General features: G+C 35.8%; 1 protein-coding gene across 14 annotated transcripts in view; it reads left to right on the forward strand.

Moving 5' to 3' along the window:
* VTI1A (vesicle transport through interaction with t-SNAREs 1A) overlaps positions 1 to 25145 on the forward strand; it is a 358252-nt gene that overhangs the window by 22821 nt on the left and 310286 nt on the right. The window lies entirely within an intron of this gene.

The raw sequence follows: 25145 nt of genomic DNA on the forward strand, positions 1-25145 counted from the left end.
TTTAACAGGTGAATGGACAACTTGAGTATCCGAGTTTATGAGTGAAGCCAGTAGCCGTATTCTGTTTTGTTTTTTTTTTAAAGTCTAAGATAGACTAAAGAAGTGCAAATGAGAAAGTTGAACTCTTTTAAATTTTGATTTTTGTTGAAAGGTCAAGAACTTGATGCTTTGTTTACATTTTATCTTTTCTGTTCTTACGACTCCCTGGGATATTTTACTTCTATTCTGTGGCAGCTGTAGAAAACCATGAAATCATGTTTTAGAGATTTAGATAGTGTCAGAGGTAATATGTTGTAATTATAGCATCAGCTTATCCTTCTTGCAGGAACATAAGTGCATTCTAGAAGGAAGTAAGGCAGCCAAAGTGGACAGAACCATTCCAGAAAAGAAATTTTCTCCCACTATGTACACTTAATAAATATGCTTACATTTGAAAAAATTACATTTGTTTTTTGATTCTCTGTAAAAATAATACCTGCTCATTATAGAATATTCTGAAAATAAAGAAGAGTAGAAAGAAGAAAAAAAACACCTTATTCCTATTACCCCAAAAGATCCACATTTTACATTTTGATTTGTTTTCTTCCAGTCTTCCCTTCCCCTCTCCCTTGCATAATTTATTGTTTTATTTTACATAATAATGATGTTTCTCAACTCATGGTTTTTCCGCCTTTTTTTAACACAAGATTCTAACGTTGGTATTTTTCAGTTCTATAAATTCAGAATCATTTTAGTGGGCGCATAATATTTCAATCAGTGATACTAGTTCATCTTTTGTTGAATTGTAATATATTTCCATTTATTCCCTCTGTAGTTTATTGTGCTACGATGAACATATTAGAGCAGGATTATTTCATCAGGGTCATTTCTCAGAGGGCAGATTATCAAGTCAAAGAGTTGACTTAGAGTCTTATTAAAATATCCCTTGGAATTACATTTTTAGTGTGACTCATCGGATCATTTTTGTTGTACTTTCTCCATATCTTCTCTGTGTTAGAATGTGATGAGAAATAAAATCATAGGCCACCCAGGGCTGGATATTTTAAATACATTACTCATTTAATCCACAACTGTATGAGAAAGATACTGTTACCTGTCATTATGGAGATTTTACAACTCTAAAATTAGACACAACTGAGATTTCTTTCTCTAAGCTACTCTTCCATGGAAGATATATTAATATTGGTAAGGCAAGCAGATATTCCTGGCTCTCCATATCTGTCTAAAACTGAACTCATTTTACATTTTCAATATTTCTTAAACACAAACTGAAGACTATATTAGTTATCTTGATATGACTTGGCCCTTAAGGGAGAAAGTAACACTACATTTATGTGCACATATGTGATTTTCCTCGTTTGTAATTATTTCCTTAAGACAGTTTTTCCTAAAGCCCTGCTGTATGAAACTGTTAAAAAAAAAAAAAATCATCAGGCCAGTGGCCTTCTTTGTTTGTAGGATTCTCATTCTAGGCACTGACCCTGGTAAATCTTCTACTCACGGAGACTCCAATAAATCCAGAGGCTGACACAGGAAATGGACCCACTGGATAGGGAAGAAACCAAAAGGCTATTTTCAGCTGTAGTGATACCAGAAGGGGGCTGATCTCTGCATGTGTGTCACTCTGGTCTCCTAATCCAAGATGCTGTAAAGGTTCATGTTCTTGACCCTTCTCACCTGCAAAAATAACTTCCACGTCCAAATTACCTGCAAAAAAACCTTCCACATCCACTGTAGTCATTCACCACGTTGAAGTGTATACTGATGCAAATACATCTGTGTGTGTTCACTCACGTGTTCTGTGCATGGAAGTCATTTAATTGGTGTCAGATCCCTCATTGGACTGTGCAATTTTATTGGAATATTTATTCTTACCTAAACTTATGAATTTTTTTTAATCATTGGAATTAAAGTTATAGTGCCATTTTATGGCAGAGAGAGCAAATTTTTGCCACAGCATTATGGCATCTCTAGCAGTTTGAGTTTTCTAAGCAGATGAAGTGTATTTTTACAGTGCTAAATTCCTTTAACACAAACAAAAGAATAGAAAGCTTATTGGTTTTAATGTAGTTGTCTCTGCTTATAATCCTTCTTAAATGATTTAACAAATTATTATCGACTTTTCTGTTGTTTGCTTGTTTTGCCTAGCCTCTCTGATCTCACCTAAGAAGTAAAGAGGAAAGGTAAAAACAGGTTAAGATTTTTGAAAGATTAATTGTAAGCCTGTGGCAAATTTGGCTTCATTGTTAGTCACTAGATGGCACTGTTTATTTGCAAAGTGCCTTTTTTTTTTTTTTTTTTAAGGCACTGGTAGTAACTGAAATTACTGCCTCATGAATAAAATATTTCTGATGGGATTTGCATTTCTATATTGGCTGAAGACACTGTTGAATGTTTTATTAACCAGCCCAGTGCAACTGTCAGCCTATTAAAGAGATCCAATGGTCCCTGTTTAGATAAATAAACTAAATAAATCCAATTCGTCAAATTGTATTCCTGGCTGTTTATTTTCCATTCTTTTGATGTACAGTTTATTTTAAGTTAAAGCCACATTGGTTTAAAAATTAATGGGAAAATGTTATTTGGTGTTTGGAACATGAAGAAGCTAATTGCCATCGTCAAAAAGCCAGCTCTGTTTTAATGTTAAATTGTTTGCTCATGAATAGTAAACTTTTTACTGGTTGCTTATAAACTGTCCCATGGTCAAAAATAGTCTGATATTCTGTAAATATATGGTCAGAGGCTGCGTTATCAAGAGTTGTGGAACCCCTGTGTAATTCTCTTGGAAGAGCACTAAGTAGTTTTAGAGACAAGCCTTTTTACTTGGTTTTGCCTTTGAGTCATTCTCATTTTTCATGTGTGGTATACTTTCCTTGGAAAGAAAAGTAGCTCATTGATTTTTAAATGAAATGCTTTTTTATCGAAGTACTTGCCAGTCACTCTCCTGGTAAATGCCAAACAGTAAAGTGGGACGGTGATGATCTGGTAGTGATGATGCTGGAGCAACCCAAAGCCTCAAGGTCATGGCTCCACACAGAACCGTTGCCCACATGTTCATCACCCTCTTAAAGCTTATGTTCTAGGGATCTTGAAACTCACACCTGCATTACATAACACCAAGGACTGAACTAGAAGTTTCCTACTTAAGTCCTAGGGTTACAAACATATTCTAATAAAGTGTGTCAATTTTGTACTTTGCTACATTGACGTAAATTAGCAACTGGGAATGACACATGGTGGTTCTGACTTTTACTTCTTTTTTTGTGAATCCTCAGTTGCTCTTTATGCCATTCTTATTGTCTTTTATCTAGTTCTACGTTTGTGAGGTTCAGAACAAAACTTAAAACAGATTAGGCACTTCTGACTTAGCATATCGCTTTCAGGAGCATTGGGCTGCTGCTGATGAAGACAAGCCAGAAGTGATCTCTCAGGTGAAGGGTTTTAAACCGTGGAATACTAGCTGAAGAGCTTTGCCATGTCGACTATTTTCAGCTTCCCTGTACAAGAAGTTAAAATGGGGTAGAAGAGATTCCAACCAGAGACTTTTTTCTCTGGATTCCAAGTCCTTAAAAGCTTACCAGGAAACGGTCTCATTTTTTTGCTTAGGTTGTTTTGTTTAACTTTGTGTGTTTTAGTTCCCCCAAATGGAAGAATCATATTTAAGAGTAAAAACAAATAACAAATGTGGAGTCAAATTGCTCTTTTGGCTTTTCCTTTAAGAAATTCATAAGATCATGGATTAAAAGCTTTTCTAGAAATCCCTCTGAAATGCTTAAGTGTGGTCAAATTTAGGAACATCAAGAAATGGGACCCCATCCTTAGTGCATTTTATTAGTTCTTGAAGTTCCTCATGTCTTTGCAAATTCACATTTGCAAATCTGGGACTTAGAAATCTACTATGAAAATGGAGATTTGGGGGGCACCTGGGTGGTGCAGTCGGCTGAGCATCTGACTCTTGGTTTGGGCTCAAGTCATGATCTCAGGGATTGAGCCCACATCGGGCTCCGAGCTCAGCGTGGAGAGTCTGCTTGAGACTCCCTCACCCTCTCCCTCTGCCCTTGCCCCGCTCCACTAAACTAAGTTAATAAATATTTGACAAAGCAAAAGAAGAGAAAAGAAAATGGAGATTTCTATTATTGGTTATGAAGAATTTGCTCTGTAATTGCGTTCTTAAAATGGAGGGAGTGTCAGATTTTATGGTTTGGAAAGTTACACTGCATGGCATTGGCCTTAGTGTGAAATGTCTGATTATAGAAATGAAATGAGTTCCTGAAAAATGTATTATGTGCTTTAAAACAAGAGACGTCTTTGCCAATCTCTTCTGAATTTTTTTACCTGATACTCTTTGACTTTCGTAATGGAACATTGCATTTCTGCATATTGAATGACTGACATTTTTTGTTTCATTGTTTTCTTATTTTGATCTTTTTGTATAAACTTAGTCTACAAATAAATTTCAGCTGAAGTAAGACTAGGTTTGTCTTATTTATGGACGTATGTGCTTTTTAAAGTGAAGCTTAGAAAGGAGAAAACTATCTCCATAATTAGAATCTTACAGATTATATTCTGTTTAGTTTCAGTGAAGCTTAAATTTTTCTTTTTCTCCATTTTTTTAAAGAACATGATTCAGTGCTATTCATTTCAAATGCTGTCTGATCCAGGGCCCCTATTTGACGGCTTTATTTACACTTCAAAACAATCATGTATATATTGTTAGACATTTGTTAGAAATGGTCCATCCCATATTTTTCTGATATTGTGTGCAAGCTAAATTTGGTCATGGACTACTTCGTCAGAAGAGGAAGTGTGAAATTGTGAGAATAGCCCAGGAACTGTAGGCTTGAGACCTCAGATGTGGCATATTCATCCTGTGCTACAGTTTCTGTATCTGCAAATTTAGATCATCATATCGGTTCTGCCTCCCTAATGGGTAAATAGGAATGTCAAATAAAATAAGAACTGTGCAAGGACTTTGAGAACGGCACTAATTTTTAGTCAGTGACTTCCCTGTGCACAGGTGGTGATCCTAGAGTTAAAGAGTTTAGAGGTGGTAAAGCCAGAAGATTCCTTCAATAATCCAAAAATGTAAACCCTCTTTCTCAGTGCTTCAGTAGACTAACTGCCATCTACACAAAGGATTGAGACATGAAATCTTCCTTCTTATTCTCAGATATGACCTTGTAAGTTGCAGTGCTTTTATATTCTAGTGCATTTTGTTTTGTAAAAAAATCTTAGAAATTAATCTATATAAGCGGTTTCTTTTTGACCTTGTGGTAGGAGATTCAGAATTATAAGGTAGAAGAATCATGGTACTGTATGTTATTTTATATCACTTTATTATATGTTTCATATGACTAATTAGAGTTATGGTTGTGCTGAGTTTTTCATCTAGAGTTAAAAATACATATTAAATTATTTACTTTGGATTTCCTTCCCATTCTTTCCCTAATTTCTGATAACTGACATTTCCCAGAAACTATCAGAAGTCACTATTTTTGCATTGTTATGTCACTGGCCTAACATACATACCAGCATTGAGAAGGAGAAGGTGAGAGATTCTATAGTACCTGTTAAATATTGTCATTAATAGCAACAAAGAATGGGCTTTAGCCTACCTAAAGACAACTGAATAGCTTGATATTTAAAAGTTCCAAACATTGTCATGTGCTGAGAATTTGGTTTAGAATACACCCAAATATATAAGGCAAGATAGTACACAACTAGAAAGAATATGGTGGAAGCTAAAATTATTTAAATTCTCATTAGTAAAACAAATAATATTAGAATTAATTTCAAACTAAAGAACAAATGATGGGGCGCCTGGCTGGCTTAGTCAGAAGAGCATGAGACTCTTGATTTTGGGTTGTGAGTTCGAGCCCCACATTGGGCATAGAGATGACTTACATAAATAAATGTTGAAAAAAAAAATAAAGAACAAATTAGGAAGCTGAGGAAGAGAACTTCCACGCTTGTGTTCTTTCTATCCACTTCACTCATAATTTGAATTTTGGTGGTTTTGAACAATTTGTTGTTGTTTTGTAATAGATTACTATAAATAATTTATGTATAATTAGTATCCATTATGTGTCAAGCATTGAGTAAGTGGTCAAAAGATGAGTAAGACATATTTTTCAAGAAGCTCGCAGTCTTTATAATAATGTGGTAAGTGAAATTGGAGAGGGTCTGATGGGATAGTGTATGAGAGGGCATGCTTTCAGGGAGGGGCAGCCCCATGGAACTGAAGGTTCCACGAGCAGGTCACAGCCCCAAACTGAGACTTGAAGTACGAGAAGGAACATGAGAGAAGCAGGATTGATTCAGGTTGGAAGTACCAGGTAAACAAAGTGGGGGGGGGTGGTGGTATTGATGGAAAGGAGGAAGGGGAGGCCCAAAGTGTCTGATATCACATCAGGTGTAAAATATGGGGCTGGTGCCTTAGTTCCAAACTTCACTACGCATTGAATCATCTGGGGACGGTAGAAAATCCCGAGGCCCAGCGCCCACTCCCAGACTTTACGATTTGACTGGTACAGGGTGACTTGGGCATCAGAGCTTGACGAGCTTGAGCTCAGTAAAGCCTCGCTGGTTAAGCTGAGCTCAGCCTTTATCTCAGTTGTGATTCAGAACCATTGAAAGACTACACGTGCTGGATAATGTGGTTTCTTTATATTAGGTGAAGCATCTGAAAGGATGAAGCTCTTCTTTCCTGAGAGTTGCAGTGGGCCATTTTAACTTATTTTCATTTTTTTCTTTCAAATCTTCAGTGCTATTACTTTACATACTTTTTTTAAGTTGGCAAATCCAGTATTTTACAGTAACAGTTGCCCACATTTCTTTTGTATCAATTAAGAAATTGCTTTAAAATTAATTTCCTTTTGGTTTAAAGTTACGTGCTATGATAACCTTTATTTGGGGAAAACAGAAGCCATAGCCTGAAACCATAACCAGAGCATAGCATAGCATAGTTTTTCTCCCTAGGTGGCAAAACGAGCATCTTAAACTTTCACTTGAGTTTAGAGCAAAACAAAACCCTCAGCCTTTAATTTCATGCTACTAAATAGACTGTGCCTTTGACCTCTTAAGACAGTGCCAATAGAACATCTTCCCATGAATTTTTTTTTTGTCTGTAAATATTCACTTTTAACTGCTTTGGAAACAGGCATATTAAAACCCCTTTTAAGAATGGAATAGTTATAAAGTTTGTGTGTGTGTGTGTGTTGTTTTTAGATTTAGTAGGAAAAACTATATATATATATATTTTTTCCTTCCCTTGTGAAGTCTTGCAAGACTGATTGTAACTTAATTTTGTACAAGAATTGTCAAGAAATTGCTAGTAATCTCTAATCAGAAAAAGAAGTACGGATGTGATGGATAAATAGGATTCTGTTATGGCCAACATCTTCATTGATCTTAACAGAATTGCTCTTTGCCTCCCCCATGTCTGTATTTTCTCTTGGCAGTAAGCCGAGTGAATTTGGAACAGAAAGAAAGAGAAAATCTACTTGGTTCCAAATGATGATAGCTGTGCATTGGTGTGGGGAAAATAACTTACAACTTGATAGTAGAATTACGAGAGGATTTCTCTTGTTTAGGGAGAAAATTGAAGGTTCTTTTGTGGCCAGGTTGAAAAATTTCTAATTTTACCCATAGCTTGTGATATCAACTTAAATCTTATGATCATCATGTCAAACGGTATGTAGAGTTTTTGATTATGAAATAACTTTTAAACTATTTTTGAACTACAGTCAAAAAAGACTCAGATTAGAAAAAAATACTCTTTTGTGTCTTAAATTATTATCTTAAAATCTATTTTATTTCTTAAAGTAAAATAATTCTTATTTTCTCAGGTTTTTTTTTTTTTTAAACATAAGGAATTGATTGATGAGTCTTGGTTTATGGGTATATCATTTTGCTATAGGCTCTCCAGTCAGATTATCCTCATGAAAGTATGTAACTTCAAAGGGTTTATGACATAAGATTCACAAATTTATGTCTTTTTAGCTGATTATTACCCCCTCAGGTAGATTCTAAGGAAATAGTCTTTCCATATGTCTTAAAAATACAGATTTGGGGCAAGATTTTTGTCAGGGCATTCTGTAGCGAGAGGGCTTTCTATCTTCCTAGTCTTCGGAGATTGTCAAAGTAGCAAAATTCTGCTTTCTAATTCAGATGGCCGTAGATGGCACTGTGGCTCACTCTGATACTTAAAATATACCATATTGTGGCATTTTCTGAGAGAAATCTCCAAGACCAAATTCATTTACCATAGCCCCTTTGTATTAAGAGTTCACTTTCACTCCGAAGAGGAATGATTTTAAACCCAGCAAAATTAGAAATACTATGTTTTTTTAAGATTAATAAATAGATTATGAGCAGCTATATTTCTTGAGCCCTTGATAACATTTTTTGAAATGGGGGCTCTTCTACTATGTCTGCAAAATCTCCCCCCACCCTGTAGGTATAACACCTAGAAAGCACAAATTAAAATACACTCTCTTCCTATCTCTCTCCTTCCTATTTCACAGAAAGCGTTATTGAAACCTTGCCGCTGAATCAAGCATTTTGTCTTTTGAGTTCTGTCATGACTGGGGCTAAACACTCACTGGCAAGTGACAAGAGGCATAGACAGCAGGGAAAAGGAAAAGAGAGAAGAGAAAATAGGAGTCGGGAGAAAATAAAAGTGTAAGGGAAAGGGTGGGAAAGTCTCAGGTATACACCAGAAGGATGAGGACGCCTCCAGCAACTGCCTGGGGGGCCCATTTGTTGGGACTCATGCAATGATATGTGTCTTCCTGCTATATCCTGATACTTGGAATGTCTTTTTGGAATCTAGGTAGTACTAAGAAAGATCTCAAAGTACAAACTGATGTTGTCATTAAGGAGGAATTTTCCAGTCCTCCAGTTAAAAAAAAAAAAAAAGATTCATAAAGATTCAGAAATTTATGTCTTTTTAACTAATTATTACCCCCTTGAGGGGATTCTAAGGAAATAATCTTTCCATGTCTCTGGAAATAAAGATCTGCAGCAAATCTATCACATGCAAGTAGAATCCATATAGCAAGGAATATTAATGCAGTTGTATTTTTGTACTCTGTGTACTCCAGCTTGGGGATCTGATATGTTTCTATCTTGATTTTGATACTTTGGTGAAGTTGGGAAGCTTGTCTTTGGGGGCAGAAAAGGTATGATCTCTTTTCTAACAGAACACTAGTGGTAATGGGTAGTCTTTCTCTTTGGTCTAGAACAGAAATTCTTAACCTCAGTACTATTGAAATTTGGGGCTGGATAATTTTTTGTTGGGGGTGAGGGGAAGCTGTCTGGTGCCTCGTAGGATGTTTAGCAACATCTCTGGCCTTTACCCACCAAATGCCAGTAGACCACCACCACCCCACTCTAGTCGTGACAATCAAAAAAATGTCTCTGGGTATTCCAAATATCCCCTTTGAGGCAGAATTACTGCTGATTGAAAACTCAGTCTAGAAGGATCACTGATGAGGATTGAAGAGGGAGAGGGAGAAAGAAGTAACAACTGAGGACTTGTAACAAGCTAGACATCATGTTGTGTATCATTTATTCTACCCAACCAGTTTATAATTCAGACATACGAGGTTATGAAAAGCTGACACTTTCCCAAGGTGTCATAATTTGGATCCAGGACTTGAAGTCAAATCTATTTGACTCTAAAGCTACTAAATCATACCATTTTGTGGCATTTAAAGAGTCACTACAGTCTCTGCGAGTTCCAACGTGTTGAGTTTCAAGAACATTTGGTTCACTAACCAATATACATTTATTTCAGACAGGCTGTTAACCAAGAGAGGTGGTGTGATGCAGTGGAAAGTACCCTGGGTTAAGAGTCCAGAGTTCCGGCTTTGGGTGTCAGCTCTGATACTGACTAGCTAGTGCCACTGGGCAAGTCATTGTGTCTCTGCTTCTTTAACTCAAATATACAGGGGGCAACCTCTGTGCTCCCTACGGTCCATGAACTGTGTTGGTGAACAACGTTGAAAATTGGAATGCTTGGCATTTCAAGACTGGTGAAAGTTTTCAAATTGCTTTAAAACGATTCTACATGCAGTTTAGGATAATAGGTATGCAGTGGAACTTTGGGCTCAATATAATCTATTAGTCTCCTATTGACATATCCTCCATTTCTGCAACCCCTAGCCCTTTATCCACTTCCTTCGAGAAGTCTTTTGTAATCATCTTTCCTGTCATGATCGATTTTTTTTACTTCCCTTTCGCCTTGGTACGTATGTTTATAACCTGTACCAACTTACACACTGTTTCCATGTCAGTGCTGAAATGATTTATTGATTTTCACTTACTTATGTTTTATTACTCCAACCAAATTGTAAGATCTTCAGGAAAGGAGCCTGGGTCTTCCACTTGTCATGTTTTCTGAAGTATTCCAAAAAAATGTACATAGTAGGTGTTCAGTAAGTGCCTAGTGAATTCAATTTAAGAATTTACAATTTTCAACATCTATGGTAAGTGATAGGAACACAAAACGTAAGTATTCTAACCAAACAGTTACATCCAGTATGGATTGTTCTTTGAGCACAATTTGTTTAACTTTAGTGGAACAAAATAATAATGCCATGTGTTTTTGTATGTGTTTTCTGTGTTCTGACTCCTTTTAAATTTCTCATACCTGGGAATTCATTTGCTTTAAGCCTGAAGTTTCTGAAATGCTCCGTTGGGTACATCTTCTCAGGAATGGCCATATGTAGGAAAATATGACATATTCATTGGCAGAAAAAAGCTGATAAATACAACCTGATGTAGTATTTCAGCAAACATTTCAATAACTTTTTGACATTTTCCTGTAGTCCATATTTACCTTATCAATAGTTACAGTGACACATGATTGTCAACTTTTTATATTAAGACCAAACTAATAAATGAAACATGTTGTGTTTATATCTGATGAAAGCTGACGTTTTGGAAGGGTGTTAAAATATACTGACAGGTCCTGTTCATAAGCTCCTTTGGTATAAATATGCAGATGACATCTTTAGATATTGTTTGTACACATGCCGATAGACAGAAAGCGTTGACAACATGACAAATGCAAATGTCAACCTCACAATTTAACCTTTTGGTGTAGAAAAAGATGTTAGTTTTAAGTTACATGCATCTTTTAACTTTTTTTCAAAGTTTTTATTATTTTTTAGCCTGTTCCCACTCCTGTTTCATGTTCCGCTGAAAGCAGCCGCTGCCGTAAGATTTGCTCTTGAGAGCTTTTCTCTGTAGTGCTCCTGCTGAAACAACTGCAACTGCAAGATGTATTTATTTTTCTAATTCTTTATGTTACTGTCCATGTTCATTTCCTCTCTCTTGAATCATTTCGTAGCATCCTTCTATTCACCTATAAAAAAATATTTTGGGTTGGGGAGCCTGGGTGGCTCAGTCGTTAAGCGCCTGCCTTTGGCTCAGGTCATGATCCCGGGCCCTGGGATCAAGCCCCGCGTTGGGCTCCCTGCTCAGCGGGAAGCCGGCTTCTCCCTCTCCCACTCCCCCTGCTTGTGTTCCTGCTCTCACTATCTCTCTCCATCAAATAAATAAAATCTTTAAAAAAAAATATTTTGGGTTAATAAGAGAGCCTGAGGAAAGCATTATGAATTCCCCTCCTTGCCCCATACATTATATTAAAGCATTTCTTACAACACTTGGCCGCACTTATGTCTGTACTAAGATCTAACAGTTGAGAGTGTCGTGTAGCACTTAAAATTTTTTTGGCTTATAGAGGCTCATATGGGACAGCAGTGGAGTGGGCTGGAAAGAGCACTGGATATTCTAGTTAGGAGGCCTGGGTTTAAATTCTGTCTTGGCCACCACCAGCCTTTGAGAGTTTGTGCAGGTCTCTTACCTTTTAGGGTCATCCCTTCCTCATTTGTAAAATGAGACTAATGATACCTGTTCTACCTACCTAAGCATGAAGTAATGCATCATGAAAATGTTTTGGGAAATGTATTTTTAGAAAACACATGGAAAAGACATGTTAGAAAATCCTTATTATAGTGTGCCCTTTTGCGGCGTATCCTTTTCTTGTTTACTCTCCCTGTCTTTGAAAGAGTAGCCTTATGCTTAAAGGCTATCCAAAACTAGTTTTGGAAATCTGAGTCTTAGACACCTTTAAATCCAAGATAGTAGGATTTTGCATGTAATGCTGTCACAGGTGCAAAGAATATACAGATACCAAAAAAGCAGATAACCCATAATATTTCCCATAACAAGATGTTCAGATTAAAGACTCATATGCCGTAGTTTCTGAACCTACATGTAGGCCTTTTTTCTTGACTCCATGGCCAATCCCTAGGCTAGATCATTTCTGTATTTCCACTCTTCTGTTTACAGCATATCCTTGATTTAACCATATTAAATCTCTTCTTACTTCAGGGGATTGTTTATGGGTCTGTTAAAGAGGTAAAATATCAGTTAGAGATAATACCACTTTTTTAAGGTGTAAAGTGACCTCAGAATAAGGGCGATTGTGTAGGCATATGTATTTTATAAATACTGTGCATCTGGGTTGAGAGACACTGCGATAGAGTTGGCCTTGTAAAAGAGGTGTGGGGTTTCTCCCATGTTGCTTCTTTGAAGAGCATTCAGGGCTTATCATTGCCAATTGGGTCAAATCCAAATTTCACATTCTAGCATTCATTTCACTCCTAATTCTCCCTAATTCCAAAGCTTCATTTCAGAAGCTTAAATTTGCTTCCCATAATCAAATTAATGTATGCGCTGTTGCTTTGTGCAGCTCATTCACTTATTCTTACCTAACTGCCTTTTTATGTGCTGTTTTGTCCACGATTCCCCTCTCCAGCTTCCCACCCTGTGGCCTTCAGTATATGACTCAAGAATCATTGCTCCAGCTAGTGTTTCTGACCTGACACAATCTCCTCCACTCCACGTATCTTTTGTAATGAATTCATCTAAAAGGAAGAAAATGCTTTTTCCATTTAGTTTAACTTAAAAATTGGCTTTCATCTCAAAATTTAACTTAAGTCTGTAGAAATATTTTGGTAGTAATAGGTCCAATCCTTAATTTTCTGCCTGTGTAGATTGGTTAGGAATAAAGGGTGCTAATCATACAAAGAAATATTCAAAGAACTATTTGGATGGTGATTTGGTTTATTGGGCCACATTTCAAAATGTTATCGTAAATAAACTGAAGGAATACTATGATATTGTCAGAACACTTATTTCCAATGGAACTCTAACATGTTCTGATTGTTTTGTCCACCGTTCCTCCAGCGTCTGCACTATTGGGTCCTAAACCTTATGCTGCCTTATAGTTTGCTTTTTTTCCCACATGCCATTAGTCTTGTTGCTCCAACTACATTATATGCTGTTTTAGAATAAGAACTGTGATCATGCTGTGCAAAAGTATCTCAATTCTAAATAAATATCTGTGAGTGAATAGATGAAGTATGTGGTGAAGAAATCAAGTTGGACTGAATGATGAAATGTACATTACAATGTAGAGCATTTCTAACTGTGGGTAAAATACCTTATTCCTCGTGGTTAAAATATAGGACTTTGCTATCCCATATCAACCCAGAACCAGATCCAAAGGTGTTAGTGTAATTATGCCCACTGGTTTCAAAGAAAAGATTAAGTTTTTCCTTTAAAATAGTACATTTTCATACTTATATCCCAAACAAATAATGTTTTGCATTTAAAATACAAAACAAAATAATCACAATACAAACTTTAGCCTTATACCCTGAGGAACAGTATTTGCTTTAAAATACCCTGGGGTTAGTTTTTCCCATCTTTCTTAAGTTATGAGAAATTTTCTGAGTTCTTCCTTTGTTTCTGAAAATATATCACTTTCTCACTGATAAGTGTAGAAGGACCTTTCTTTTTTTTTTTTTAAGATTTTTATTTATTTATTTATTTAACAGAGATAGAGAGCACAAGTAGGCAGAGCGGCAGACAGAGGGAGAAGGAGAAGCAGGCTCTCCGCCGAGCAGGGAGCCCGATGCGGGGCTCGATCCCAGGACCCTGGGATCATGACCTGAGCTGAAGGCAGCCGCTTAACCGACTGAGCCACTCAGGCGCCCCTAGAAGGACCTTTCTTTTCACAAATTGGCACCCATAATTTTAAATTCACAGTGTACAATATACAACCCCAACTGCCTTTGCCTTCATCCTTGTCCATTTGGGCAGCTGACAGTCATAGTCGGAAGTCAGGATTATGGCTCCTCCTTTTCCAGTATTGAAGATAGTACAGATTAGCAGTAGTTAAGGGCCAGGAGTGCTCAAAGTCTTTGTGGCATTTAAAAACAAAACAAAACAAAACAAAACAGCCAACCACAAGTCAAGGACTCCCCCTGGGAGATTGTGGTCCCACAGACCCGAGTTGGTCCCAAGTGATTCCCATGTAAATCTTTAAAATAAAGCCATTAGGTTAATGTTTTCCAGACTTTTCACCACCAGGTAAACCAAAGTAAGAACATTTATTAAGGAAGTGTTGATTTCCTTACTTTTTTTATTAACAAAGTTAGGGAGATAGAATTTTAAATATGTGAGAGAGTCAAGTTTTGTTAAATCAGTATGAGAGAACTAAGTTCATATATTCCAGCCTAAAGCAAAAAACAAAAACAAACTTGATGTTTTAGTTAAGCTGTGTAGTCTTGTACTGATTAAGTATATGATCACTATTAATCTTTCTGAAATATTAAAAAACAACCCATGAGACCTTCAATATTTTTCTGGGTATCTGGTAGAGAGAATAGAGAGGAACAGGGCTGAGGGCTAATGGAGAACGTGTCGATGTCTAGACAGAACTATACATTTCAAGAATGGAGCTAGGTAGAGCCTCTTGGAGCACAATCGCTGGGAATATAACTTTCTATCTGCATCCTCTGTAAATTGAAAGAGAAGAGGAAGAAGGGGCTAATGTTTATTGAGTGCTCATTATGTACCAAAAGCTGTGTTAAGGACAGTTTGCATTTTATCTTTTCAGAAGCCCTGCAGAAGTAGGTGTTTTGAGATGAGGAGCCACATCCTCAGCCAGAGATAACTGTGGCTTGCCCAAGGTCCTTGACCGGCTGAGCAAGAATGAGAAACCAAGATTCTTTGATTCTGTATCCGGTGTTCTTTCCAATATAGCACCGTCTTCCAAATGCTACTCTTGCAGCTGTCTGGTTTTTTGGTTTAAAGTCCCGTAAGACCCTGGCTTCCTCTTTCTGGTCTTCATTTCTTCTTAGTTTAATATTTATGGAATTTTATGTTGTAGGGAACCTTGTAACCAATACTCTAGGAATGTCTATGTATTTTAGGTCCCAGGAGCTCAAGAGCTAAGTCTACTGTGAAAGGAAAGAGCTGCTGGGGATCTTAAGGATCAGTAGTCCCAGAACTTATGTGCTAGGCCACAGTATTATATCTTAGATACTAACGAAGATTTTTTTTTTTTTAATAAAAAGAAAGATGATAGTAAGTTCCTCAAGGTCATTCTTTAATTTTATTCTTGTGTATAAACTTTGGCCTCTAATCTCAGCGTTCAGTTTCCTCATCTGCACAGTGAAGTGGTTAGACTATCAGTAGTTCCTAAATTAGACCAGTAGGTGAGAATCACCTGGATGGCTGATTGCTGTGTCCACCCTAGTGTTTCTGATTCAGAAGGTGTTGGTGCGGCCCCACAAGGATCTGGGGATTTGAATTTCTAAATAGTTCCAGGTGGTTGCTGAGAACCACTGGAGTAGATGATTCCTAGAGTTCCTTCCAGCTCTAAAATTTGTATGACTCAGCCCTGCCAATTTCTGGACTTACTGGAAAATAACTTGTATCTTCCACTTTGAAGATGTACACCTTGAATCTCTGCTTTATTTAATTTTGCTGGGTGCCTTTTCTGGTCATACTGCAAGTTCCTTTTTCTTAGAAATTATCTTTCTTTTCCCTCATTCTTTGTGTACTGCCAAACAGAATGTTTGTTTAACTAATGTTAGTGCAATGCATTTCCAGAACTGCCTTTTGGGGAAATTTAAATGAAAATTTAAAGTATCATTATGAATGCAAACAATAAATTCTTTCACTAGCTGTCGGCATCTTTACATTGTGATGACTAAAAAAGGTTCTGGTTAATTAGAAGTAATTTGTTAGAAACCTGAATCCTCTTTTTTCCCTCTCAGAATAAAACTCAGTTCCCAGCTGGATGCTTATAAATACAGGAAATGTAATTGTCAGATGATTAATTGCAAAGGATAGATAATTAGAGTTCATATGATGTGTCAAATATGGGCAACCAAGAGGTTGACTACACTTTGGAAGAAAACAGCTGAAATCTGGGTTGTGGCTATAGATGGGTGACATACCTTTACCACTAGAGCTTGTAGAAAGAGGTAGAAAGAACACTTGCCTGAACCTTGCCTCTTTCATCCTGTTTTGGGCAAATTACTAGATTTGCCTCAATAAAATTACTAGAGAAGAGTTTCCACTACCCAAAATCAGGCTTAGAACATTGAGCTTTTGCTGAACTACCTTTTCTAATCTCAAATAAAAGATTTGGGATTTATAGCTGTTTCTCAGTACCATGTATATATTTTTAACTATTTCTGTTAAACCAAAATTAAATATTTCTAATCCTAATTGAAAAGACTTGTTTTCATTTCTTGATTTTCCATGGCCAAATCTTATAATCCTTTGAAATTAGTGTCCCTTGCTCCCGGAAGTTAAGTGTTTTCATCATAAGTCATTGGATTCCAAAATGGAATAGTTTTACCTTCGGAAAAAATGCACTTATGGTGTTTCTTTAAATCACCCATCAAAAAAATTAGTGAGATGAGGAAAAAAAATCTTACAACCCGCCAGTAATTAAATTAACCATCTCCAACCTGACTTACCTGTTGGTTTATTTAGAATCACAGTGAAACTAATAAAAACTGGATCTGTCCCTTGCATTTGTAAATGGGACTTTCTCCATTTTCTAAACTTTATATTTTTACTGAAGAGTTTTTCAGCCCTCAGAAATACCGCTTTGCAAATTTAGCTAATGACCCAAATCCAGCTTGTTTGTTGTGTAGAAGTTGTATTAAAATAACTCACTGTATAAGTATTGTCATTAATGATATGCTTATTTTGATAATGGGGCTGCAGATTCTTAGTCTATAGTCCTTGGGGAGATGCTACAATTTTTTTTTAACTAAGTATTGTTCTGGCTCCTTTCCTTGATTGGCCCAGAAATAGCAATCAGCTGGGGAGCAGGATGACATGCCTCTTAGCGATCCCTTTGATCTTTGAGATGAGTATCAACATTGTATGCTTCCTAATGGAAGTGTAATTTAATGAAATCTATTGGGTAAACATACTTCAGATGTTCAAAGGAGGTGACAAAATTTTTGCTGGCAGCCAGGACCTGGCGGCTTTCCAGCTTGCCTCTAGCTGCTATGCATATAGCATTGAGAAAGGCACTTAAAATAGGAACACAAAATATTATTTTCATTGTGTTTCAACCCCCCTGCCTGCCCTCCCCTACCAATTTCTTTCCCTTAAGTTTATTTTTGTGGTATTTCTGCAAGTGCCCTTTGACATGTAACCTTTCCTAGTATAAAGTGGAATGTGAGATATGATCTTTTTATATTTTTCTTGGTTTATTTTATGACACCAAGAGTAGTACATTGGATGTATGGCACCAAAGTCAGGAGAAGTTGTAGGCATGAGACTTACATAGAACATCCTAGAGGGAAAAAAGGCGCTCTATAAAAAGTACATATTTCAGTACCAGTTGATTAAATTAAACATTCTATTTTGGGAGGAGATGATAGAGCACTTTTGTTTTAACAATCCTTGAAGAAGTGTGATGGAAATAGCCATAGACAGCACAAGTCAGGGGACCTGACTAATCTCTGCTATGACACTTTCTAGCTGTGTGTTGTAAGGCCAGTCACTTTCTCTGGGTCTCAGTTTCCTTAGCCATAAAATGAAGGAACTGAATTGGGTGATTTCAAAGGTCATTTTCATCTCTGAGATTTTATGATTCTTTTTAAGAATGATTATCAGCACTGTCCAATAAAAATATTATTGCAGCAAAAAAAAATATTATTGCAGCCACATGTGTAACTTCAAATTTCCTAGTAATCACATAAAAAAGAAAAGAGGTGAAATTAATTTTAGTAATATATTTTATTTAACCCAATAGATCCAAACAAAATATTATTTCAATATGCAATACATGTTTAAAATTATTAATGAGATTTTTACATTCTGTTTTTTTACTAAGTCTTCAAAATCCAGTGCATATTTCAGTTCTGACTATCCCTACTTCAAGTGCTCAGTAATCACACAGGGCTGGTGGCTACCATATTGGACAGCAGCTCTAGATGCTACAATGCAACTGTTTCAGACCACATTCCCAGAAGACAGTTGGTCATGAACATAAAGGTTCTTAAGCCTCCACCTCTTCCACTAGACCAGTGGTTCTCAACTTTGGCTGCACACACCTGGTGAGCTTTAGAAAATACTGCTATCTGGATCCCCTTGGTCTAGGTACAGCCAGGGCCCAGGGATTTTTAAAGCTCCCCAAGTGATTCCAATATTCATTCAAGATTAAGAACTGCTGCCCTGGACATTAGCTCCTAAATACGGCTGTTGTCTTATTCCTTAGGCTCCCCACCATCAAGAAAGCTTCTGTAACCTCAATCTTCCCTGTACCCCACTTCCTTGGTAATAAGGAGTATACAGGATCGTTAGATCAGGTCCAAAATGTTGGCACTCAATATATAATAAAAAAATGGACTGACAGATTTTATTTCTTCCATTAAAAATAGAGATATGGGGTGCCTGGGTGGCTCAGTTGTTAAATGGCTACCTTCAGCTCAGGTCATGATCCCAGGGTCTTGGGATCGAGCCCCGCCATCAGGGTCCCTGCTCGGCGGGAAGCCTGCTTCTCCCTCTCTCACTCCCTCTGCTTGTGTTCCCTCTCACTGCCTCTCTCTTTGTCAAATAAATAAATAAATAATAAAATCTTAAAAAAAAATAGGGGTGTGATACATAACAGAGTGTGGACACTGAAGTGTTTTCAGAACAATAGCAACAACAAAAAAATCATATAAAATGTAGGAGGACACTCTGACATTTTAAAGAGCCTTTTATAATCTCAGAAATTCTATGCAGTAGGCAATTTCCAGTTCATTGGTACTACTTTTTTTGATAAGATTTTAGATTTTTTTTTTTTTGGTTAAGAGTTTATATCCTTACAGTCCAGCTTCTTTTTTAAAAACAAATTTATTGAGGTGTAATTTGCATATTATAAAATTTTTCATTGTAAGTATACAATTGAATGCTTTTTAGAATATTTATACAGTTGTGCAACCATTACCGCAATCTAATTTCTTAATACTTTACCTAGAGGTTCCCTCATGCCCATTTGTAGTCAAGTCTCATTCCAACTCCCAATCCCATGCAACCACTGATCTCCTTTCTCTCTATATAGCTTTTTTTACCATAATATTTTTGAGGTCCATCTATAGTATTATCAATAGTTTATTTTATTACTAATATTCTAGTGTATGAATATATAACACATTTTATTTATCCATTTACCAGTGGATGGACATTAGATTGATTGCAGTTTTTACTATTCTGACTCTGTGCTGTGAAAATCCACATACAAGTTGATGTGGACACATATTTTCATTTTTCTTGGGAAACAACCTAGAAGTGGAATTGCTGGATCTTATGGTAAATACATACATTTCAAGAAACTGCCACACTATTTCTGGAGAGATTTTACCATTTTATATTCCCACCAACAATGTATGAGGGTTTCAGTTTCTCCACATTCTGGTCAGCATTTGGTAATTTTCATTGAGGCCATCTAGGGGATATGTAAAAACATCTCATTGTATTTTAATTTCCCTAATAACTAACAATGTTAAGCATGTCTTTGTGTGCATATTAGACATTTATATATCTTTGATGAAATGTATTTTCAAATCTTTTGCCCATTTTTTTATTAGGTTGTCTTCTTATGATTCAGGTTTTTGTGTATTCTAGATGCAAGTGCTTTACAGATACATGGTTTGCAAATATTTCCTCCCGGTGTGTGGCTTGCCTTTTCATTTTCTTAATGCTGTCTTTTGAAGTACAAAAGTTTTAAATTCTGATAAAGTTCCACTATTAACTTTGTTAATGGATTGTGCTTTTGGTATTGTATCTCACAAATCTTTGCCCAACCCAAGGATACAAAGATTTTCTTGTAGAAGTTCTATATTTTTAACTATTATATTTAGGTTTATGATTATTTTGATTAATTTTCTGGTATGGTAAGAGATAAAGTATCCCAGTTATTTTTTGTTTATATGTATAAACATATATGATGTTCCAACATATGATGTTCCAGCATCATTTATTGGAAAGAATTATCCTTGCCTCATTGAATTCCCTTGGCACTTTTGTAGAAAATCAGATGACCGTAATGTAAGGGTTTATATTTGGAGTCTCAGTTCTGTTTCAGTGATCTATGTATCTGTCATTATGCCAGTACCACAGTGTTTTGATTACTGTAGCTTTATAGGAAGTTTTGAAATCATATAGTGTAAGTCCTCCAACCTTGTTCTTTAAAAAAATAAAATCCGGGTTCTTGGCATTTCTATATAATTTCAAGAATCAACTTGTGAATTTCTATGAAAAAGTCTGCTGAGCTTTTGATAGGGATTCATTAAATAGATTCATTATAGATCAATATGGGGGAAGTTGTTATCTAAACAATATTGAGTCTTCCAGTCGTTTTATTTGTATATTCTTTAATTTCTCAGCAATGTTTTAGCAGTTTTCAGCATACAGGTCTTGTACTTATTTCGTGAAACTTATTTCTAGAAATTTTATTCTTTTTGATGTTGTGAATGAATTTTTTTCTTAATTTTACTTTTGGTTTGTTCATTGTTCGTATATAGAAATACAGTTGATTTTTGTATATTGATCTTGTATCCTGCAACCTTGCTAAACTCACTTAATAATTAGTTTTCTTTGTAGATTCTTTTAGATTTTCTATATTAAAGATCATGTCATCTGTGAATAAAGACAGTTTTACTTCTTTCCAATATGTGTACCTATAATTAATTAATTAACCTTTTTGCACTGGCTAAAAACTCCAATACAATGTTGAATAGAGGTAGTAAGAATGGATATCCTTGTCTTGTTCCAGTTTTAGGGGAAAAGCATTAAGATTTTCACCATTAGATTGATATTAGCTGCAGCTGTTCTATAAATGTCCTTTATCAGGTAGAGAAATTTCCCTTTAATTCCTTGTTTGCTTTCAGTCTATATTAAAAATGAGTGTTGGATTTTGTCAAATGCTATTTCTTTGTCTACTGAGATAATCGTATGGATTTTGTGCTTTATTGTATTCATATGATGTATTACCTTAATTGATTTTTTCTTATATTCTTGGGATAAATTACACTTTGTCATGTATTTTTAATGTGTTGCCGGATTTGGCTTACTCATACTATGTTAAGGATTTTTATATCTATGTTTATGAGGGATATTGGTTTACCTTTTGTCATATCTTTGTCTGGCTTTGGCATCATTGTGGTACTGGTCTCATAGAATGAGCTGAGAACTGTTTTCACCTCTGTTTTGTAAATGTCTTTGTGTAGGTTGTTTATTTCTTTAAATGTTTGATGGAATTCATTAGTAAAGCCAATAGGACTGGGCTTTTCTTTGTTGAAAGATCCTTTTACTAATTTAATTTCTTTTTTTGTTATAGGCCTGTTCTATTTCTCTTTCCTTTTGGATCAATTTTTTATAATTTAAACAAATTTTAAACAAATTTCCTAATTTGTTGGCATAAATTCTTCATAATATTCCCTTATAATTCTTTTAATTTTTATAGGGTCTGTGACACCTGGTTTTGGTAATTTTATGTTTTCTTTTTTCTTAGCCAGGATAAAAGTTTATTAATTTTTTAGATCTCTTTAAAGAAAAAACCTTTTGGCTTCTTTGATTGTCATTATTTTATCTGTTTTCTATGTCATTGATTTCTGCTTTGATCTTTGTTACTGCCTTTTTTTCCTACTTTATGTATCATTTGTTCTTTTCTTTCTAGCTTCCTGAAGTAACAGGTTTCTTTTTAAGATTCTTTCCTTCTTTTTAAGATAAATATTTAAAGCTCTAAATTTCCCTTCACCAGCTTTTTAAAAAATTTGAACCCATGGCCATTTTCTGCATTAATTTCCAGACTAATACTGCTAGGCTAAAATAAAATTTGGAAATAGGCTTGGGAAGCTAAGAATCAGAGTTTTGTTTTGTTTTTTGGAGGTTTTTGTTCGTTTTTTTCCTAATACTGAGTCAATTGCTCTTAAGGTCTCAGTAATTTTTTAAGATATATGAAATTCACAAGCTGATCTTTCTAGATGCAGTGAAGAGGCCTGAGTGTTCTGCCACAGTGCTTTTGCTTTAAGAACATTAGCTTATTGGGGTGCCTGGGTGACTCAGTTGGTTCGGCCTCTGACTCTTGATTTCGGCTCAGGTCATGATCTCAGGGTTGTGGGATCGAGCCCCACATCAGGCTCTGCACTGGGTGTGGAGTCTGCTTGAGACTCTCTCTGTCCCTCTCCCTCTGCTCATCCCTCTCTCTCTCTCTCTGTTAAACAAACAAACAAACAAAAAACATTAGCTCAATAATGGGCCACCTGCCAGTGTTCTGTTTCATTGCAGAGAATAATCTATCAAAGCCTTTTTTTCTGTACCTTAAAATTTTTTTTTCCTCAACTCTTTATTTTGAAAGTTTTCAAGTATAGAGAAAAGTTGGAAGAAGAGTATAATAATCACGTGTTTTCCTCTTCTTAAATTCAGTAACTGTTAAATACTTTACTTCACTTGCTTTCTCTGACTCTTTCAGAGAGAGAGTCCATAATTTGTTTAATCTATGAATATTTCTCAAGAAGGAATCAAGGATAAATTCCCAAGTTTCTAGCTTGAATAATTAGGTCTTTCAATGGATGACACCATCTACTGAGTTGGGGAAGACCAGTGTAGGACAAGTCATTTCTTGTTTGTTTGTTTACTGGGGGAATGGTTATAGACTCAGTAATTCACTCTCAGATGTTTTAAATTTGAGATACCTATGAGACATCCCAGTGGGGAAATTAAATAGTCACTTGAAAATATCAAGTTTGAGTTCAGAGGAGAAACTGAGGTAGGTCTACTTTAAGCATATAGAGAGTATTTAAACTTTAGATAAATGAGAATACCTAAGGAGAGAAGAGAGTGATAGAAGATTCTTAACCAAGCTCACAGGAATTATAGCATTTAGAGCTCAAATAGAGAATGATTTTAATTGAATTAGGAAAAACAGCTCAGCTGGTGAGGTAGAAGTAAAGCCAGATCATTTCTACAGAAGAGACTATTTAAAGAAAGAGGACATGTCAACCAAATTGAATACTGTTGAGAAGTTGAGTAAAATGAAGACAAAAGAGTGCCCTCTAGATTGTCAACATGACAGTCACTGCGGACCTTGAAAGAACTTGTAGTTGGAGTAGCAGGAACTAAGATTCAGCAAATCCCTTTAAAGCCTGACTTGGTCACTCTCAACCATGATCATTGAAATGTTTGTGTATGAAGATCATTAAAGTGAAGTTGTTGCTCTCTTAAACAAATTCAGTGTTAAGTTTATTTCACTTAAACAGATACTTACTAGTTACCAATTTTAAGTCATTTAAATGGTCATGATAATGCAGATTGTGTTCTGATAAAACAGACAGTACAATTTTCTGGTCAATATGATCCTGGCTGTGCCTCTAACAAAGAACTGTTTCAGCTAAGAACCTAAGTTATTATGAATGTTTGCGCAGAGCATTTATATGTGGTCATAACCACTTAGAAATTTTTTTAAGCAATTATTTACACTTCTTTTATTTCCAACCAGTACAGCTGCCAATTGGGCCAACGTTTAAAACAAGTGGCTTTAAAAATTAAAAAAAGAAAAAAACACAACACAAAACATGTTGGCTATTCTTTCTTCAACAATGGAGAAGGGGGTTAGTAATAGAAAACATTTGAGTAAATGTGATTGGATTCACTATGGAAAGTGATTTACATTAGAAGCTTTGCCTGGTTTTATGTTCTTACTGACACTTATTGTTTGAACTTGAATGATTTACTTATTTAATCTCTCTGCCTCAGTTTTCATATCTGCAAAGTGGGAATAACAATAGTGTCTACCTTGGGATTGTTGTGAAGAGTGAATTCACACAGACACACACTCATGCACAGCTGTTAGAATAGTGTTTGATACATAGTAATTTCAAAAAATATACTATCTGTTATTTTTTAAATGCAAATTAGGTTGATTTTTAAATAACATTTACTCAATTCCAGAGTAAAGCATAATCTAAATTAGGCCAAAATCCCCAAGAGAAACAACTTCTTTGGCATGAGACTTTCTCAGTTGTAAACCTACAGGTCCTATGTTTGCCCAGTGTACTAACACCATTTAATTATTGATTTCACAGTAGTTTACCAGAATTGTATTTTCTAGCTCTGGAAAATGATCCAGATGAATATGTAAATAGGTTAAAGTTTATTTCTAATATAGAGTCTCATATAAACTAGTGCCAGTTTTTATTTTTTTTTTAAGATTTTATTTATTTATTTGTCAGAGAGAGAGAGAAAACACAAAGCAGGGGGAGTGGCAGGCAGAGGGAGAAGCAGGCTCCATGCTGAGCAAGGAGCCCAATGCGGGGCTCAATCCCAGGACCCTGGGATCATGACCTGAGCTGAAGGCAGACACTTAACCAACTGAGCCACCCAGGCATCCCTAGTGCCAGTTTTATATATGGGAAAAGATGAAAGATATTTGATTATCCTCTCCTAAAATTTGTGGTTCTTAAACCAAGAAATCATACCATAATTTTTAGTCATTGTTTATATTAAATACCATAAAATAATGTAATTGATCATCACTAAGTAATTTCCAGTCTGGTTGAGAACATTTGATGTTACTTGGTATGTCCTTCCTCCACTGGATTATGTACTATATATAAATGCTCTCTGTCTAAGCATTCAGAGTAAACTTGAGTTTTAGCTGAAACAGGTCTTTGTCAACAGCACAACTGGATTTATACTGACCAAAGAACTGCTCTTTCTATTTTATTAGACCATAATTTGCATTTTTGTCATCTGTAGGGGGAAGA

The sequence above is a fragment of the Mirounga angustirostris genome, unplaced genomic scaffold (assembly GCF_029215605.1).
Source record: "Mirounga angustirostris isolate CCGP_5_RB_7025 unplaced genomic scaffold, mMirAng1.0.hap1 SCAF_6, whole genome shotgun sequence".
NCBI lineage: Eukaryota > Metazoa > Chordata > Mammalia > Carnivora > Phocidae > Mirounga > Mirounga angustirostris.